General features: G+C 33.9%; 1 protein-coding gene and 1 long non-coding RNA gene across 46 annotated transcripts in view; one reads left to right on the top strand and one right to left on the bottom strand.

The window, feature by feature from the left end:
* The window catches only part of celf4 (CUGBP, Elav-like family member 4), a 257,804-nt gene that overhangs the window by 185,237 nt on the left and 52,348 nt on the right, over positions 1-20,219 (top strand). The gene's annotated exons all lie outside the window — the stretch shown is intronic.
* Positions 870-7,838, bottom strand: LOC141379998 (uncharacterized). The gene is made up of 3 exons (XR_012397191.1): positions 6,613-7,838; positions 4,698-6,478; positions 870-4,238 (listed from the first exon to the last, which is right to left on the bottom strand). It is a non-coding gene; the product is annotated as an uncharacterized lncRNA (long non-coding RNA).

Here is a 20,219-nt window from a genome sequence, read left to right as displayed (position 1 = left end):
TGCCGAATAATGTGTTAAGGCATGCCTTATTTAGTTTGGTTGAATCACACTAGAGTTCGTTTTCCCACTTGGTGTGGCTCGTTTGGCCAGGTGTGAATGTAGCAATTGCAGTCAAGTGCGCACCACTAAAAAAGCATACCGAGACCTCCTTGAAGAGTTTGTGGTGTGTATGTTTGTTTGTGGTAAGAACATGATCCGATGTCGATCCAGATGCCGTAGTCTGATGTGCTGTGCATTTTGGAATATGGTGGAAAAATGTTTGTTGACAGCATTTACCAACAATTTGAGAAATATTTGAGAGAGAGAGAGAGAGAGAGAGAGAGAGAGAGGGAGAGAGGACAACATTACCTGTTATGTAATATTTTGTAATATGGTAATATTTTCGGGAGGATGACCGTGTCGTAGTTTAGCAAAATTAATTCATGCCGCCTACGGAAGTGACTTGTGTTGCGCCTTTGCCATTTTCAATGCATTAAAACATTGTTTTCATCCTCTAAATGTATAGTTTGTCTAAATTGATGTATACAAACTATATAGTACACTATGACCAGGGATACCATCAGCCAGCGCAGCCGTCCCTCCCTTTTAAAAAATGACATTTTGTGTTTCCCATTGGCATTTTCATGCATGCTAATTCTGACCAATCAAAAAAGCAGTTTAGGAAATGCATTCAATAACATCTGGCCAGTGAGTGGTGTGGATTTTGTCACATGACTGCATTTTTGTTCCTTTCAATTGGTTCGGACTAAAGCATTCAGTGTGGTGTAAAAAGGACCCAAAACCAGCAGAAAAATGCTACAGTGGCCTTGGTCCAGATTTGTTGGCCTTGGTCCAGATCAAATGAACCAAACCACAGATGTGATAGCACCCATTAAAACTAGATGTTACTAAACACCAATATGGTGCGGCTAAATATCAACTTCAATGGCCCTGGGAGTAAGTAAGTATATATATATTTTGTAATAAAAAAAATATTCTGCAAACCCACATGTAAATAGTTTATACCTGAGGTTTGGCAGCACATTTTGGTGTGCAATTTGAACATTGCACTAAACATTATGAAAATACTGTAATAGCAGATTGCAAATTTGTATTTAGAGCTGGTGGTCCTGATTCAAGTTATTCAAAAAACAATATGATATATATACAGTAGATTATATATAGGAAAAACCCCACAACCCACATAAGATACATGTAATTGTATCTGTACACGCAAAGAAAATGCATCAAAAATGAAACAGCTTTTTTATCTCTTTCTAAAGAAAACCCTGGTTGTATTGTTTTTAAGACAATTTATCAAGTCATTTGTTATACGTAACCAGCTTGATAACAACTTAATAAAGAATCAATGGAGTGGAAAATCAAATATATATTTAGGTTCAAACAACATAAACATTGGATAATTACAGTTGCAAACAGAATTATTAAACCCCCTGAATTATTCGCCCCCCTGTTTATTTTTTCCCCAATTTCTGTTTAATGGAGGGAAGATTTTTTTCAACACATTTCTACAGATAATAGTTTTAATAACTCATTTCTAATGACTGTTTTATTTTATCTTTGTCATGATGACAGTAAATAATATTTGACTAGATATTTTGGTCCCACTTTATATTAAGTGTCCCTAACTACTATGTACTTACATCAAAATAAATAAATAAATACAATGTATGTACTGTATTTATAATGTATTTAAGAACACTTGTGGTGCTTTTGAGTTGGGATAGAGGCTGGGTTATGGACAGGTTTGGTGGCATGGGTAGATTTAAGGGTGGGTTAAGGTGTAAGGGATGGTCAACAGTGTATTTACAAATGTAATTACAAAAGTTAATTATAGATGTAATTACATACATGTATTTAATCAAGCATAAGTAAACAGTAAATACATGTATTTACACAATAAGTACATTGTAACAAACTATTAATTCTTATGTAAGTACATATTAGTTCAGGCCACTTAATATAAAGTGGGACCGATATTTTTCAAGACACTTTTATAAATCTTAAAGTGACATTTAAAGGCTTAACTAGGTTAATTAGAATAACTAGGCAGGTTAGGTTAATTAGGCAAGTTATTGTATAACAATGTTTTTTTTCTGTCGAAAAAAAAAATAGCTTAAAGGGGCTAATCATTTTGACCTTAAAATGCTTTTTTAAAAATGTAAAACTGCTTTTATTCTTGCCGAAATAAAACAAGACTTTCTCCAGAAGATAAAACATTATCAGACATACTGTGAAAATTTCCTTGCTCTGTTCAACATCATTTGTCAAATATTTAAAAAAGAAAAATTAATTTCAAAGGGAGTTTAATAATTCTGATTTCAAATGTACATTGTGCGAAAAAATATATATTTAATCTAGTTCCAAATTAACAATGATCTACATATATCTGAAGATTTATATTCTTTGGTTTTTAATTATCTCGTTTCTTTCAAACCTCGCTAGAGTGTGACAAACATTAAAACCTATTGCCTTCCTGAGCCAGGGCTGAGCCAAAGTGATGCAAATGCTAAAGGCAAGGTCCCAACGAGGGTGACTTTGTCTATGCCTGATACTTTCAAGCTGGTCAAAGATAGTTGAAACCTCAAGACCCTAAAATAAGATCTTCAACTAAAACTAGTCATGCCCGTTTTCTTTGTCTTCACCTGCAAACTCAGCCCCCTCCTAAAGCACATAGACAGGGAGACTCTGTCTTTAATTAGACTTGATTTCAGACTTGTGATAAAGTTGCAGGCTTGTAAGAGACTCCTGTAGGCTCTTGCAGACTTGTGGACTTATTGAAGGCGCTGTTTGATTGCAGACTAACCAACACATTTTAATGAAGAAATTCTGCTTGATCGAGTCTCGTGAACTGAGTTCTCATTCGTTCATATTTTCTTTCCAACAGTATGGTTCTGGAATACTTTTTCTTTGAGTGTATTTGCTGTATAAACCTTTTGTGAAATTTGTGAAATTCAATCCGTGGCTCAATCCAGCTTGTGTAGTAAATTACATTTCTGTCATTGCCATGACATTTATTTAGTTTAGGTCATTATACTGTTTAACTACCACTTCCAGTGCTCATTACTAAGCAGACAATGGTCTTGTTCAGCAAAAGGCTCATGCATTCGGCAGTTTATTGTTTCTGCTGGACCGCCGAGAGAGACTTTGACACACTGTGTTTTAATGATACTGTCTGTAAATCAATACCGCACTTCATGCAAATTCCCAGCTCCCACAGTTGCCTCGTCCCTGATTGTAGCTGAGACATTTCTGGTTGCCACTTCTCCAGGGGGATTTGAGTTCAATAGTGTTGTGCTGATTTTGAAAAAGATTTTAATCAATGCCGAGGATTAAATTGGGAATCTATCCGTTTCACTTCACTTTTGGCAGGTCTTCCTGCTGTCACACTAAAGCCTCAGAGTTTGTCGCCTTCGCTACTGACAATCCTCAGAGGTGCTAATAAGATTAGCTTCGCTAGGTGTACACACATGCAAACATCTGTGATCAGGGGAAGAGGATGGATGTCGCAAACCCTTGGAGGCTGAATCAAAATAACCCAGCTGTGCTCTGCTCTCATCTTGAAGGGCTTTGCTGACCTTTTCTGAGGAACGTCGACACTCTGGTGTTAGTGACATGAATGACAGCCGTGTCTGTGTGTCTGTGTGTGTGTGTGTGTGTGTGTGATTAGATGAGCCAGTGGGTGCTTGGCTGATTCAGCGAGAGAAAGAGACAGCAAGTGCATTCATTGGAAAGCAATAGTCTAATAACGTACATGTGAGTTTATTGAGTTTATTGTTAAGAAGAGGATGGGGCACATCTGCACAAGAGTTTATTCTAATGAGCGCAGATGGAGTCTGAGATTTGGAGTGCGAGTGTTTGACGTCAGACTCCCGACATGCACACACACATACAGTTTTCAGGACTGCATTCACTTTCAAATCTATCATTTTTACATAGATACTAGAATTTAATGCAATATCTGTGATTTATACACTACTGTTAAAAAGTTTGGGGGCGGAATGATATTTCTGAGGTCTCTTGTTCTCAACGAGACTGCATTTATTTGATTTCATTTGAAGTTTACTCAATTTTAATCAACTAATTGCTTTAAAAACAACAAATTTACTTGCTTTTAGTCAACTAATCGCTTTAAAAGCAAAGGGTTTACTCATTTTAAGTAGTCAACTAATCGCTTTAAAAGCAACAAGTTTACTCACTCTTAGCCAATTAATCGCTTTTAAAGCAACAAGTTCACTCTCTTTTGATTAAATAATCTCTTTAAAAACAACAATTTACTCACTTTTAGTCAACTAATCGCTTTACCAGCAACAAGTTTACTCACTCTTAGCCAATTAATCGCTTTAAAAGCAACAAGTTCACTTACTTTTAGCCAATTAATCGCTTTTAAAGCAACAAGTTCACTCTCTTTAGATCAAATAATCTCTTTAAAAACAACAATTTACTCACTTTTAGTCAACTAATCGCTTTACCAGCAACAAGTTTACTCGCTTTAAGTCAATTAATCGCTTTAAAAGCAACAAGTTTACTCACTCTTAGCCAATTAATCACTTTAAAAGCAACAAGTTCACTTACTTTTAGCCAAATAATCGCTTTTAAAGCAACAAGTTCACTCTCTTTTGATCAAATAATCTCTTTAAAAACAACAAGTTTACTCACTTTTAGTCAACTAATCGCTTTACCAGCAACAAGTTTACTCGCTTTAAGTCAATTAATCGCTTTAAAAGCAACAAGTTTACTCTCTTTTGATCAAATAATCTCTTTAAAAACAACAATTTACTCACTTTTAGTCAACTAATTGCTTTACCAGCAACAAGTTTACTCGCTTTAAGTCAATTAATCGCTTTAAAAGCAACAAGTTTACTCACTCTTAGCCAATTAATCACTTTAAAAGCAACAAGTTCACTTACTTTTAGCCAAATAATCGCTTTTAAAGCAACAAGTTCACTCTCTTTTGATCAAATAATCTCTTTAAAAACAACAAGTTTACTCACTTTTAGTCAACTAATCGCTTTACCAGCAACAAGTTTACTCGCTTTTTATGTCAATTAATCGCTTTAAAAGCAACAAGTCTACTCTCTTTTGATCAAATAATCTCTTTAAAAACAACAAGTTTACCCACTTTTAGTCAACTAATCACTTTAAAAGCAACAAGCTTACTCACTTTAAGTCAACTAATCGCTTTAAAAGCAACAAGCTTACTCACTTTAAGTCAACTAATCACTTTAAAAGCAACAAGTTCACTCTTTTAATCAACTAATCGCTTTAAAAGAGGGTTACTCATTTTAAGTAGTCAACTAATTGTGTTAAAAGCAACAAGTTTACTTGCTTTTAGTCAACTAATCGCTTTAAAAGCAAAGAGTTTACTCATTTTAAGTAGTCAACTAATTGCATTAAAAACAACTTTACTCAATTTTAGTGAAGTCAACTAGTCACTTCAAAATAAATACAATCTGTTGTTGTATTCAATCAAAAAAATACAAGTTTAAATGACAGATTTTTTATTTCTTAGTGAATAATCCTGACTGAATAATCAAGTTACTTGACCTTTAAGGGCAGATGAATGTGTTTGTTCTGGACACAGTCTATGAATGTGTTTGTGTGTTTTCATAGGTTTATCAAGATGCTGAAGTAAAGTGCATTGTTGTTGTGTGGATGTATTGTGTTGGTGTGTGTATGCATTGTTATCATTGTGTGTATGCGTGTCGGTGTGGGCGACTCGTCTGTTCCAGTCTGTGTGTTTAACTCCATTTAAAGCGAGGCAGTTCTTTGCTGTAATGATTGCTTACTGCTGTAAGAGCGCTAAATAGTCCCTGAGGACTGGGTTTGCTGTGGCCTCTCTCTTGGAGAAAGGCTTATGCGTCACACACACACACAAACAGAGACACATACTTGTACACGATATAGGGAGAAAAGAGGTGGTTTCTGAAATCCTGTCACCTTTTGCCAACACTGTCCACATCTATCGCGCCTGCAGTAATTGTGCTGCGATTCTAACACTTTCTCCTTCCTTCTGCACCTCTGTTTACAGGCATTTGGGCTTTTTTGACACTGTGGAGAGAATATGCAAGTTCAGATTGAGGCTTTTTAACACAAACCAACCTCTTAGATTGCTTTAAAGGAAAATTTTGATGGTCAGATCAAGTCACTGGTCGTAAGTGGTTTGAGTTGGCCGAGTCGATTTTACAATTGCAAACCAGCAGTTCTTTTGAAAATTTTTAGTAAAATTTTTATAAAAACTTATTTTTGGTGTTTTGACCTGTTTATATGAAAGGTGTGACACAAATAAACACAAATAAAACACAAATAAAAAATTATAGTGAATGATAAATTTCTAAATTTACTTTGATTTATATTTCATTTGGACTGTGGGGGAAACAGGAGCACGCGGAAGAAACCCACGCACACGCAGGGAGAAAATGCAAACTCCACACAGAAACGCCAACTGAGCTGAGACTCGAACCAGCGACCCAGCGACCTTCTTGCTGTGAGGCGACAGCACTACCTACTGCGCCACTGCTTCACACCATCATATTTATTATACTGTGGTATATTTCTGTGCATTTTTTATTGTTTTAAAACAAAATAATATTATTATTTTCTTGACCTAACACACTATATGCTGACTGCATGAACACTACAGTTAAGCCAATCCGCTTGCAGCTGAACATTTGCTCTCCGTTCTGTGCATTTGATTTCATGTTGAAGAAGGAAACAGAAAAGAGTCAAAGGGGCACTTACAAAGAGAAAAGAAAGAGTGTATAAAAAGGCAAGACACCACAAGTGGCCTAGTACTATGAAGCTCATAAATAATCTCCAGGCAATTACGCAAGTCCACTTAGAGCTTCACTTTTGTGTCTCAGTAGTGAGGGGAGAGAAAGAAAATGGGAAATGTGAAAAGAGAAAGGGGGGTGAGAGAGAGAAAAAGTCCCCAATTTGACAGCTTTTGGGCTTGTTTTTCATTTTTTATTCATTAGATAAGTAAAAGCAAATACAAGGAAGGCAGTGGGGTGTTGTGCTGTGATTTATGTTTACTTCTCTGAGAGAATGCAGGATTTATTTGCAACCGAGGCTATACGCTTTGCATTGCTGAGAGAACGAGAGAAGGAGAAGGAGGAGGAGGAGATGTAATGTAATAAAGAGGGACATATTCTTTCTTTTCCTCCACGTCTGTCTCGTTGCCCGTGTTGTCAAATAAATGTTCTCTTTTTATCGTCACTATCATAATGACCGGAGGCAGCTTATTGCAGCTGTTTATTGCTTTCATATGTGTAATTATGCAGTGATGGGAGAGTGTGTGTGTGTGTGTGTGTGTGTGTGTGTGTGTGTGCACATGTGTGCGTGTGTGTAATCTGCCTCTCTAATGGATTAGGCCTAACTTTAATGAGCTCATCACACATACACACTGATAAACTCTCCCAAGGAAACAGTCGGATCAGAAGAGAGACTGAGAGGTTGGTGCTTGTATTAAAAAAGGTTGAAAGTTGCCTGTTGTTTGCTAATAGGTGGCATATGTACAAATCAATGAATGATATATGAGCAATATCACATGAGTAGCAGTGTGCTATGGCTGTATATCAGCACTGGTGGGAGGCGTGCCTTGGCACTAGGCCGCAACTGGTTGAGTTAATAATAAGTAACCCAATAAAAATTATAAATAATCCAACAAAGCACCAAATATTTAACCCAACAGATTGAGTTATTAAATAAATAAACCAATAAATGTAAAAAAATAATCCAACAAAGAACCAAATATTTACTCCAACTGATTGAGTTAATAATAAATAACCCAATAAAATTAAAAAATAATCCAAAAAAGCACCAAATATTTACCCCAACTGATTGAGTTAATAAATAACCCAATAAAAATACAAAATAATCCAACAAAGCATCAAATGTTTAACCCAACAGATTGAGTTATTAAATAAATAAACCAATAAATGTAAAAAAAATAATCCAACAAAGAACCAAATATTTACTCCAACTGATTGAGTTAATAATAAATAACCCAATAAAATTAAAAAATAATCCAAAAAAGCACCAAATATTTACCCCAACTGATTGAGTTAATAAAAAACCCAATAAAAATACAAAATAATCCAACAAAGCACCAAATATTTAACCAAACTGGTTGAGTTAATAATAAATAACCCAATAAAAATTTAAAAATAATCCAACAAAGCACTAAATATTTACCCCAACTGATTGAGTTAATAATAAATAACCCAATAAAAATACAAAATAATCCAACAAAGCACCAAATATTTACCCCAACTTGTTGAGTCATTAAATAAATAAACCAATAAATGTTAAAAAAAATAATCCCACAAAGCACCAAATATTTAACCCAACAGGTTGAGTTATTAAATAAATAACCCAATAAAAATACAAAATAATCCCACAAAGCACCAAATATTTACCCCAACAGGTTGAGTTATTAAATAAATAACCCAATAAATGTAAAAAAAAAAAATAATCCCACAAAGCACCAAATATTTAACCCAAAAGATTGAGTCATTAAATAAATAACCCAATAAATGTTAAAAAAAAAATAATCCCACAAAACACCAAATATTTAACCCAACTGATTGAGTTAATAATAAATAACCCAATAAAAATACAAAATAATACAACAAAGCACCAAATATTTACCCCAACTGGTTGAGTTAATAATAAATAATCCAATAAAAATTATAAATAATCCAACAAAGCACCAAATATTTAACCCAGCTGGTTGAGTTAATAATAAATAATCCAATAAAAATTATAAATAATCCAACAAAGCACCAAATATTTAAATATTTCAATAAATAACTCAACCTTTTACTGGGATTTCACACATTGCCAGTAGCATATATGTTAATCTATTAAACTATATAATAAAAATATGAATAACTATATAATTGTATAAATAATTTCAGGCTCGACTATTATTTCACCCAGACATTAGACTTTTTTAAACAACAAAGTAAACAGGACTAAATAAACAATACACAACTAAATGCTTACAGTATGCATTGTTGCTGATTATAAAAATACCTAAAACTTTTATTGCCTATTTGTTCTAATAGCATCAGTAATAAATTACATTGAGATCTGTACTTTCAAAAAAAAAAAAGAAGTGTGTGAATGTGTAGTTTATTTATTATCATGTCACAGGATACAAATCAAATAGCCTCTATTCACTTTCCAGAAGCCTCACAGGCAAAGGTGAAAGATCTCTCATTTCAAATCCAGTTTCAGCTTTATTCCCTTTAGAGCCGTTGCACCTCAGGTTCCTCGCTCACTTTATAAATAGGCAAAATAAAACTCTATTACTTTACTGGGGGGAAATAATGGTTGTGTAGCATGATAGCAGTATTAAAGAAAAAATAATAATTCATTTAAATACAGCACATTCATAAACAAAAGAACAATTTGAAATTTAAATTCCTCTGCATTTTATTTTATTATCTAAATAAATCCCCTGGTCTTACTGTGCACGATTTATCAGTGCGTGTTTAAAGAGAAAGGTTTCATAACCTTTTCTGCTGATGCAACCAAGGTGTCGGGCAGGAAACATCTTTCATAATCCAATCAAATTCCGATCCCGCCCCACATTATTATCCCCAAGAAATATTCGGTGAAAATGTCACTTTATAGAAATGAAATGAGGTGCGAATACTGTTTTGTGTCATCTTCAATGACATTCACGCTGAAAGGAGGAAAAAAAGAGAAAAAACAGAACTAAAAGATTGAAGAAAAACCATGAATGTCAATATTTCACAGGCAGATGACAGATTCATGTCTTTATGGGTTCGATTAGCTGATGTCTTTCATGGCATGACATTACATTTAAGTTGTCATTTTTACAATCCACCTTTTTCCTGCAGCCGATGATGCTTTGTGTGAATTATGGGAGTAACTTAAGTTCAGTTGTAAACACTCTGCAAAATTATTTAGAAGGTGATGTTATTCTGCTCACAGTTCCTCCATACAACAGTAAGACAACTTATTAGAATTACCAAATGACTTTCTGGGTACCATGAATAACCACAAAAACACAATACACATCTTTTCACAGCAATATTAAGGCCATGTAGAAAATTACAATATTTTAAGTACTATAAATATTTACAGTTGAAGTCAGAATTATTAGCCCCCCTGTTTATTTTTTCCCAAATTTATGTTTCACAAAGAGAAGATTTTTTCAACACATTTCTAAATATAATAGTTTTAGTAACTCATTTCTAATAACTGATTTTTTTTATCTTTGTCATGAGAACAGTATATAATATTTGACTACATATTTTTCAAGGCACTTCTGTACAGCTTAAAGTGACATTTAAAGGCTTTTACTAGGTTAATTAGGCAGGTTAGGGTAATTAGGCAAGTTGTTGTGTAACGATGATTTGTTCTGTAGACTATCGGAAAAAATAACTTAAAGGGGCTAATAATAATGACCTTAAAATGTTTTCAATCTAGCCGAAATAAAACAAATAAGACTTTATCCAGAAGAAAAAATATTATCAGACATACTGTGAAAATGTCCTTGCTCTGTTTAGCATAATTTGGGAAATATTAAAAAAGAAAAAACTATTCAAAGGGGGTTTAATATTTCTGGCATCAACTGTATATAAGGGCATAATATATAATGAACAAAAGACTGTTACAATTTGAAGCAATGTGGATCTAATATTCAGTGTGTATATCTGCAGGGATTAAATAAAGAACTTCAGTTGTCAGGTTTTTTAGAAACTTACAGTATCTCCAAACATTGTTCCCCATTTTGATGCATATTATATATAGTGTAGGTATTTTTTGTCTTATTAATTGGTTAAGCTTATTCGTTATAATTTATTTATTTATTTATTTGCTAATTATCTGTTTCAATTGTTATTTTTTTATTATTATTTTTTACTTTTATATGTCTTATTTTCCCTTATTTCATTGATCTTTATATATATATATATATATATATATATATATATATATATATATATATATATATATATATATATATATATATATATATATATGAGCAATATCAAAGGCATGTGATTGCCATAGTGTCCCACGAGTGACAATATACTGCCATAACGCACTGCTACGAGTGTGATATTGTGTTTATACAACAGTTCAACAGCATAATCGTGTAAATAAAAAATAAAATCAAACTCGGAGAGTCTTAAAATCCTTTTGTATAGCTGACGTCAGAACAGCAGAAACCGTTACTCATTCACAAACGTTACTTTAGAGTTAGTGTTTGAATGATTCTCTAATGTAATATCTAAAGTAATGACAAAACAGGTGATTTTGCTCTAAATTCTGGATTATAAGGCTGAACGGCATTTCCCAGAATGTCTCTGTTGCAATCAGGAGATCACAATAATTATCCCTGAAAAACCAAAGCAAACACTACCAGATTACTGTAGTATAAATACAGCACTACGACATACAAAAGAGAGATCGACTTACCAGTGTCACTTACCAGTTCCATAATGATTTGATCATCTTTTTGCCATATTGTGCGGTCTCTGTCAGCATCTTGTGGATGAACAAAGTCATCCCTTTTTGCTCTGCTCAGTGACAGGCTAATGACCACCGACGCTTTGTCTCTCAGAAATTATAAATATTTAAAATATTTATTATCATTATCCTTATAAAAAAAACTGCATAGTTGCAATCTAAACAACTACATTCTCGACTTAAAGCCTCAAAAGTACATTTATTTTGTCCAACAGCTGCATTATTTGTCAAACTGTAGTGATTTTATTGATCTGCTGTCACTCCATGTGGGCGGAGTAGTACAGAATGGTGAGAAGGCTGTAAGAGCACTGTTATTGCAAAATATTGCACGGCTCAGCCAATCAAGTTTGAGAAACAGACAAAACTGTTGTGTGTGTATAAATACAAAATATATATTACCTAATATATATACTGTACATTAGGATGGCCCCCAATTCTAACACTGTTAACTTGCCATTGCCAATGGTCAAGATATGACCGAAACATTAGCTTTTTTTTTCCTCAGTAAACTTCATGTCACTTCATCTTGCTTGTGTCTTTTTTATTTTTAAACAGACTTTTTTCATGTTTTGGGTAATAAAAGAAAATAATACTGAACAAAAAAACAAAATGAACACGAGAGCTTTATCCAGAGATACTGTATGGTATCAATACAAATGTCATGGTAAAACACCAAGCATAGCATTATTTTCACGATGGACAAAAATAGCACTAAGCCAAACATATGCCTCTCACTCAGTTCTAACTCTGTATATGTTATTTATAGCACAGCCTTATTATTTAAAATGATTTGTTTTACTTCTTTTTAAAATGGACCTTCCCCTAAACTGGAAATTTGAAACACACAGCAGCCTGGCAATAAATAAATAAATAAATATCTAAATAAATAAAGCAGTCATTTCTTGTTAATTAGCCAGGTGCTTCAGAAGGCACCTGTTCTGGCAGATTTTTGAAGTGGCACCGGGTCGAGTCCTGAAAGAGCACTTTCCCGTCTCCCCCCTCCGGTAAAGTTGTCTCATTTTCATTTGACACAATTTATAGACGTGCCTTCGAAGCCGTGCGATATTTTACACTCCTGGATCATTAAATGAAACCCTTCGGAAGCTCTCGAGGTGCAAAGCACTTTTGCGGGAGGTGTAAAAGGCGCAGGTTTTTTTTTTTTACGGGCATCCCGGGCGGAGGACGGTGGCGGGGTTTAAAGAGGCAGCCATCCGTGTCGTTTGGGAAGGTTACAAGGAGCCACGGGACTCCGGCGCTTTAAAGACTTACCTCAGGACATGCTGCAGTGAAGGAGAGAGAGAGAGAGGTGAAGAAAATGAGTGTGAGTTATAGGCGGTGTGCTGGTTTAATAATTCAGTGAAATCCAAATTTGAGCAGATGCCCCTGGTGCTCTGGGTAAAATAAGGCTGTGCTGAATGGGACGGAGAGCTTCCTGGAACCTTAAAAAGCCGAGGCAGGAAGTGCAGCGTTTGGATAGAGCCAAAGTGGAAATTGTGTTTGGTGGAGGTCGCCGGTGTCATGCATGTTCCCAACTGATTGCTTTGCCCATTGAAGAGATGTGTGCGGGTCATTTAAATTGTGTATGTTGGTGGGGGTTTAGAGCTGTAAAGGCTGTATGGATGCAATACATGCATATATACAGTATATATGCGTTCATTACACACATTTTCTTTACACTGAACACCGCAGCTCTCTGTCTCTCTCTATATATGGTAATATGATTTATGTTACACGTATACAGTTGAAGTCTGAATTATCCCTGAATTATCACCCACCCTGTTTATTCTTCCCCCAAATTTCAGTTTAACCGAGAGAGGATTTTTTTCAACACATTTGCGAACATAATAATTTTAATAACTCATTTCTAATAACTAATTTATTTTATCTTTGAAATGATGACAGTAAATAAAATTTGACTAAATACTTTTCCAGACACTTCTATACAGCTTAAAGTGACATTTAAAGGCTTAAAGGGTCACGAAACACCAAAACACATTTTTTGAGCTGTTGACAGTCGTATATGTGTCCCACACTGCTATAATCACTATTAGGACACATATATTACACTAAAAAGTAAAAATTGGTTGTTTTTGCGTTATTTTGAGCAAATTCATACTTCCGGTTTGAAACGAAGTTTTGAAGCTGTGTCACTGCCATGAGATCTTAGCGTGTATTCCAGCGTGCAGACTGGACGTCTGTACCGAGGCGTCCCGTATCACGTCTCTGAGTGTGTTGCATTCATTCATGTGTAATTCTTGGTTCAAACCAATCAGCCCGCGGCATTATGTATGCGCTGCAACTTCATTAATATGCATGCTAGCTTTCTTAGACTTTACCTGAAACAGAGCTCAGACGGCAGAGAGATGACACACGTCGTGTTGCCAAAAGTTGTGGGGAAAAAATAAGAATTGTCACCAGTGTTGCTTTCATAATGTGAAGGTTTTGTTTCATTTTCTCTCTATGAGAGCGCTGCTGGACTCACGCGTTGATCCGTGTACGCGTATATATGTATGTATATGTATACATGCATACATGCATACATACATACATAAATATATATATATATATATATATATATATATATATATATATATATATATATATATATATATATATATATATATATATATATATATATATATATATATATATGTATGTATGTATGTATGTATGTATGTATATACATATATATACATGTATATATATATATATACATATACACTGTAATTTATATAATATATACACTGTAATTTAATAATAATTACGCATCAATGTACACATTACAAGTTATGTTTTATACAGTTTTCTAAACAATTTGTATACCCAATATACAGTATAAATATAATACATTATTATGAAATTATATATGAAAAATATGAATATAGTTTACTTATATATACAAATGTGTGTACACGTTTAAAAAACATTCCACATAATATAATATTTATTTATACATTTTGTATATATAGTATATGTCACATATTTCTCATTTTAATTTAGTTATGAATTAAAATATGTCAGAAGCTGTATATTTTACTGTAAAATTTATACAGAATGTCTGGTCTGTCATTGTTTGGGACGACTCTTTGCTTCTCTTCTGTGTTACTGTGTGCTTGTTTGTCGGTCAGCCAAAAACAAGTCTGTGGATTTATAATTTATCTTTATGTTTTTATGTAGTATTTGTTTGTGGGCTCTCGCCTCTTGAATGACTCGCAATGCAATCTGAGCCCGGCACAACAAAGACAGGGCATCTCATCCTTCAAGAATTACCTCCCCCTCCTCAAACCCGTCGTGGGGAAATGAAAGGAATATTATTGTTCCTTCTGTGAGAATGAACTTTCGGAGGATTTTTTTCCTGCCTAAGTTTGTAGAAAAGTTTGCTCCCTGCTCTTTGCTACAGTACGTGACTGCAATTCAAAAGCCTGCGTTTTCCGCAGCTCACTGTAACAGTATTTTACAGACAGACCGGCCGTTTGTATTTGAATATAAAAGCTTGCGATATTCATCATACTTAGTTTTTTTTTTCCTCCGGGAAAGCTGAGGAAAAGTGATAGATTATTCATTGCATGCTTTCCATTCATCAAAACACTGCGAAAAAGGGTCAGATTGGGTGTTTTACATAACCACGGTTGCTTTTGCTGTTTCTATTTTGACATCGACTACCAAGTTTTCTTTTGCTGCTACAATTATGAGATTCATGAACACTAGCTGCCAGAAATGGAAGTTGTGGCATCATTCATGCTAGTAGAAACCTGACTTTCTTTTGTGTTACTAAAAAGTGCTTTATCATCCATACAATGTTAGTCAATGGGGTTCAGTGTTGTCTTTATACATGAAGAGATGCAAAAACCTCTAAGTTCCATCTGAAATTTTCTTCTAATATTAGCATTTTTTCTCAGGCTCCTTCGTGTTGATTCAGTAATTTAACTTTTATAGCAAAGAATGGGTTATTTTCATCACTTTTAAGCAGATTCTAGATTGCACCTTTTTATTTTGTGAAATTTTTATGTCTGAACTTTTCACATACGTGCAGTTGATGTCAGAATTATTAGCCCCCCTGAATTATTCACACCCCAATTTGTTGTTTTCTCCAATTTCTGTTTAACGTAGAGATTTTTTCAACACTTACTAAACATAATAGTTTTAATAACTCATTTCTAATAACTGATTTATTTTATCTTTGCCATGATGACACATAATATCTGACAAGATATTTTTCAGGAGATTTTTATACAGCTTAAAGTGACATTTAAAGACTTAGGTTAATTGGGTTAATTAGGGTAATTAGGCAAGTTATTGTATAACAATGGTTTGCTATGTAGACTATCTGAAAAAAAGGCTAATACTTTTGACCTTAAATTGTTTGTTAAAAAAAATTAAAAACTACTTTTATTCTAGCCGAAATAAATCAAATAAGACTTTCTCCAGAAGAAAAAAAACATTATCAGACACCCTGTGAAAATTTCCTTTTTAGAAAGAAAAACACTTTAATATTTTAAAAAGAAAAAAATCAAAGAGGGGCTAATAATACTGACTTCAGCTGTACATGCATTACCTAAAGCTAATATTTTTGGCATCTACATCTGCTAATAGAATTTGATTTGAGTAAAAACGCTGGCCATATTTTTTTACTAGCCATGAGAGTGGATGTACATTATTTTGTTTTATTAATTAATTAATTTGAGTATTGCCATATTGACGATCATTATGAATTTATTTATTTTTATTTTATTGTAACTTTCAGATGTTAAGCCATCAAGCTTTTATTTTAGCAGAAGCCCACAGGAAATCTTTGTTGTTGTCGTTGTTGACAATAAATTTTTACATCTCTGGTTTATTGGAAATGCGTGCCTAAGCCTATATTTTTGCGAAACTTGAAATACTTTGCTCCAGGTATGTTTAATTGCACTTTTCAAATGACAAATCAACTAGAGGGTGCTGTCTGCATTTTTATGAGTACATTTTGTTATACAAGATGTGATTTCTCATACCTTTCCTTCTTGTAAACATTCATGGGAAGGTGGGACTTACAGTACAGATCACTTAGACTGCATCTGAAACCACCTACTACACAGTACTGCAATTCAATTTAAATGTACTACTTGACTGTTAGAAAAGTATGTTCTTTACAGTATGAATGGAACTTGGATGTACTACAATCGAAATTTTGTCATGATCACATGACTTACCTGCGTCATTTATGTCGCTTCACTCCCATTCATAAATTCTCTCACAAGGCATCATGGGATAGTGTAGCGTCAATTTCAAATTCTATGAATTCGGACATACTACTCAGCTCACATACTGTTTTTAGCGTACTATATAGTATGGAAGTATGCAATTTCGGACACAGCTAGTGAATCACTGAACTGAACTCAAATCTTTCCTTATCCCAACCAATAGTGTTTTTAAAGAAAAGCGTGCACTGTGAATATGTACTTTTTTACCTTGATTTTGCATTACTTTAATCTCTTTTGTGGAACCCTGCTTCGATAGACTCAAACCCAATCATAAATACAATACCATATAAAGTGAGCAACCAAGCAAACAGACCACAGCAGAAAAATTGTCCATATAGAGATTGTTGAGGCAAACATATTTGATTATTAATCACAAACATGCTGTGCTGTGCTATTTATTTAGTGTTGTGAAAATAATATAATTTATAAAAATTATATTTTTTTTGTTGATAATTTGTTCCTGTAAATATCATTAGTGTGATAATTAACAAAAGAGGGTTAGGGTTAAATCACATTTTTTATATTTATTCATAACCTGTGTTGGAGTTTTAAACCATACTCGTGTTCGGTGCAGTTTGGCTTTTTAAACACATTGCAAGCAACTTAACTGATGCTAGCAATGTTGGAATGATCGTGTTTATGACTTAAACATGAACTTCACCACAAAGTCTGATACTTTTGTTTTAAATAACAGCACAGCTACAAAACTACTTTTTGTTTCCAGTCATTAAAGCATAAAGCGTTTATTTATGCAGAAATCCACAGGGAAGTTTCTCTTTTGAAATGCTTCTCTTTTGTTGACAACAGATTTATAAGCCACTCTCATAAGTTGTTTAGCCCAACAATGCCGATTACAAGCGAGTCAAATGACGCGTTCAAGTCATGACGAAAAAAAGATGGTGTTTAAGAGTTAAACTCGCATGAATGTCACCACAAAGTCATAATTACAATTTCTATTTGTTTATTATCTAACGGGAACAAACTGCAATACCAGGGTCTTTTTTGTTTGCTTGTTGTTTTGTTTCACTTTCAAACTTTAAACCCCAGGGAAGCTTCTCTGTTGAAATGTTTCTCTTTTGTTGACAACAGATTTATAAAGCATTCTCATGAGATCGTTTTGCACCTTCAAATACACATTATAAGCATTAAATGCACATGAATGACACCACAAAGTCTTCATTTTGAGTGGGCATTTTCGCTAGCCCTGTAGATTTCCATCTTGGATGATGAGAAAACTTGTCATGCAGTGGATTTAAATTATTTAAAGTCATTAATATTAACTGATTAAATTAATCAACACCCTGGACTGGAATGTTTACTGAGGGTTTGGTTTGAAGGTACACTGTTAATAATTTCCTGTCAAATCTACGGTAATTTACTGTAAATCAATTACAGAAAAAAACATTGTTTTTACATTCACAGCACAATTTATCTTGATCTCTCTCTATATATATATTTACAGTATTGTATGTCTTTCCTGTAAAATATACAGTAATTTTCACAACTGTGTAACTTTAAAGTACAGTACCATACTGCATAACTGTCCTACTGTAAAATACAGTTCATATTACAGTTTAAATATTGTGTAATTTACAAAAATCGATAACAGTGTGATCATTCTGAAAATAATGTTCAGTTTCATGCACAGGCCATTTATTATAATTTAGTTCTTAATATGTACATTTGACTCTTAAAATTGTTAGTAGTCATTTGGTTTGTAGTCACAATAAGACTTGAGCTTCATGAATTCCCAAAGACCCACTCTTTAGCAAAAAATCTAAATTAAAGTCTGAATGAACTGGAAGTTGCTGAGTTGCTTTTATTTTGTTGTTATATGTTAATGTACTCCAACTTGAAGTGGAATATTGAGTAGGGGGCGGAGCTTTTTTTTAAAGATCATTCATAGCAAAACTAATAGTAAGAGGGGCGTAGTTAAGAGTATTGATGTACAGTTGCGATGAAAACCCTGAGGTTGACGTCAACAGAAGGACCGCCAGTCCAAACGCAGAAGCAAATTGTCAGACTTTTTTCAGTGGGTTAACTTGCACAGATTAAATATATTACTTAGGAATAACAATGCAAGCTAGCAAAATAAACATTGTCAATTTTGATTTTACTCATACTTTAATGTTTTATTGAAGACAAAAACATGTAGGCCATACATCAAATGTCCTGAGCTCAAATAAAGTAACATCAAATTTTCATTTGTCGAATTTAGGCCCTGCATACAGAGATATCAGGGGTGCCTTTTTCTTATGAAGGGTCAAAATGACAATTTGATTGAGGCTAGTGAGCTAAAGGTAAATATAGTTGCCATGGGTAATTTAATAATTTCTCAAAATAACTAGAAAACTATGCTTTATATTAACTGATACAGCATGTTTTGCTCCATTTGTAATGAACTTATTACAGTAAAAAGAATTTCCTTTATAACAGAACAGAGTTACACTAGTTTTAGCCTTGATTTGCTCACTGATGTTTTGTATAGTCCTCTATCTGTCGAGACATTAGGTTTTAAAAAATTTGATTTATTTACAAACTTTAATTGAAACATTTTCAGTTTGCTTTTTTATCTCTTAAAACAAACAAAAAAAAAGGTTACGTCAAATTAGAAATGATAATCTCTGTTAAAACCAAGCAAACTAAAGCCGCCTTTCCACTGCACACGACATTTGGACACGACTGTCAGAATACGCCCCCTTGTGGCAGTCGCACAGAATTTTCAGTTCTGACGTCACGTGCACCATGGGAGAGAAGCTGTTCTCGCAGTGTCCGAAAAAAAGAGTGCAAAAGCAATTCTCCGTGGTTGAATAAATGAATGAATGAATACTAGAAACTCAGGCCGCTAAAAATATTGGAGGGAATGTGGAGACAACATAAAACATTGTATTTTTGTTACTTTATTACTTACGTTTATGAATAGAAATGTTTTTTTTTAATATAGACTTTTACTGATTCAAAAAAATAATTTAAAAAAAGTCCTATTTCTCATCTTGTGCACACGGACCTGCTTAAACAACACTGGAATACATCACATCCTGTCGGCCGGTCGCATACAGTCTAGTCGCAGGAGTTCAAATATTTCAACGGATCCGCAGCTCAATTCAGATCCGAATTTTCCATACGGAGATGATTAGAACTCCATGCAGCTCCCAGACTACTCTCCATTGGAAATGAATGATTTCCGGTCTGTCGCTTGTTGTTCATCGTGTGCAGTGAAAAGGAGGCTTAACGGTAAGAGCGACGTGGTTATGAATATTGATGTGCAGTAGCTATGAAAAGCCTGAGGTTGGCGTCAACAGAAAGACGGCACTCCAAAGGTGGAAGCAAATTGTCAGATTTTAATTAAAGATAACAGAAATAAACTTATTTCTTTGAGTGTAATAACTTGCACAAATTAATTATTCATTGTAAGAATAACAATGTGAGTTATCAAAATTAAAGTCGTAAATTTTGAATTTACCCTACCTT

Source organism: Danio rerio, chromosome 21 (genome assembly GCF_049306965.1).
Source record: "Danio rerio strain Tuebingen ecotype United States chromosome 21, GRCz12tu, whole genome shotgun sequence".
Classification (NCBI taxonomy): domain Eukaryota; kingdom Metazoa; phylum Chordata; class Actinopteri; order Cypriniformes; family Danionidae; genus Danio; species Danio rerio.
Note: the sequence above shows the minus strand (reverse complement) of the source record. Positions and strands in the feature narration are given on the sequence as shown.